Source organism: Phyllobates terribilis, unplaced genomic scaffold (assembly GCF_046119375.1).
Source record: "Phyllobates terribilis strain yellow unplaced genomic scaffold, ASM4611937v1 Scaffold_4__5_contigs__length_816908805, whole genome shotgun sequence".
Classification (NCBI taxonomy): domain Eukaryota; kingdom Metazoa; phylum Chordata; class Amphibia; order Anura; family Dendrobatidae; genus Phyllobates; species Phyllobates terribilis.
In genome coordinates, this window is record NW_027362764.1 from 51,857,299 (window position 1) to 51,858,461 (window position 1,163).

At 40.2% G+C, this 1,163-nt stretch overlaps 1 non-coding gene across 1 annotated transcript; it reads right to left on the bottom strand.

The window, feature by feature from the left end:
- Window positions 1–554: 554 nt before the first annotated feature.
- On the bottom strand, window positions 555–626 carry TRNAA-UGC (transfer RNA alanine (anticodon UGC)). The gene has a single exon. It is a non-coding gene; the product is annotated as a tRNA-Ala (tRNA).
- Window positions 627–1,163: the final 537 nt, after the last annotated feature.

The following is a 1,163-nucleotide window of genomic DNA, read 5'->3' on the forward strand; positions in this document are numbered from 1 at the left end:
AAAAGTCTATGGCTCTGGGACAAAGGGGGGCAAAAAATAAAAAAAAGAAAAACGGAAAAACCCAAGGTCGTTAAAGGGTAAAAATACAATGTGATTTTCTGTTTTCTTTTCAGATTCTGTCTCTCACAGGTGAAGTGTACCTACGATAACAATTACAGACCTCTCCATTCTTTGTAGGTGGGAAAACTGGCAAAATCAGCAGCGTATCAAATACTAATACTGTACTAATAGCACACAGTACTCACATAATATACCAGCAGGTGGGATTAGGTTTGGGGGGCTCCTGTCCAGCGGCCACAGAATAACTGTTGCGGCCGCTGGTCCTGAAAACTGATTTCCTCCTCTCTAGTGATGTATGTAGGTGTATTGTGCTGATTACACTGCCCCCTACTGTCCAACAATCACTCTGCATAACATTTTCAAAAGCAAATACCTGATATTTAGTGCTGAGTGCAGTTTTTGTGTTACACCCAGACAGACGAGCCGCTGTATACTCACACGTATCAGATTTCTGAATATTTGGAGACTTTACTAGCTTTTTGTATCACAAAACATGGAGATGCCAGGGATTGAACCCAGGGCCTCATACATGCAAAGCATGCACTCTACCACTGAGCTACATCCCCTGTATGGACACCCAGGGATTTGTTCTCATCTCCAAGAGACACTAATCTATGACTACTAATAGATTTTCTCTATTATTTTTGCTCTTTTATAATCATGCAGCATAAATAGCATCATATTCTAATAGTCTGGACTATTAGGGACAAGACAAAACTATTTTTCTTTAATTTTTTATTATTTGTTTATATTTAAAATATGGGGAAAAAAGGAGGCGATTTTATTTTTTATGCCTTTTATTGAACAGATTAAAAAAAATGCAATTCTGCTTTTTGCATATTTTAAAGAGATTGTTCCCTACTGGATGGCACTTTTCTATTGTCCCAGTCAAATAAGAAGAAAGCACAGAGCACTTACCTCCCAGATACGCACTGTGACAAGCACTGCACCCTATGATGATCTCCTGATATTGCTTAAGCCTCATGATTGGTTCCAGGCCATCAGCGGCGGCAGAAAGGCGGCATCGCCTGCAGGAGAGATTACACTCTTGTGTGATGTGACTGCTCTCTAAGTCATCCGGATTGTCGTGGGACAGTATGGAT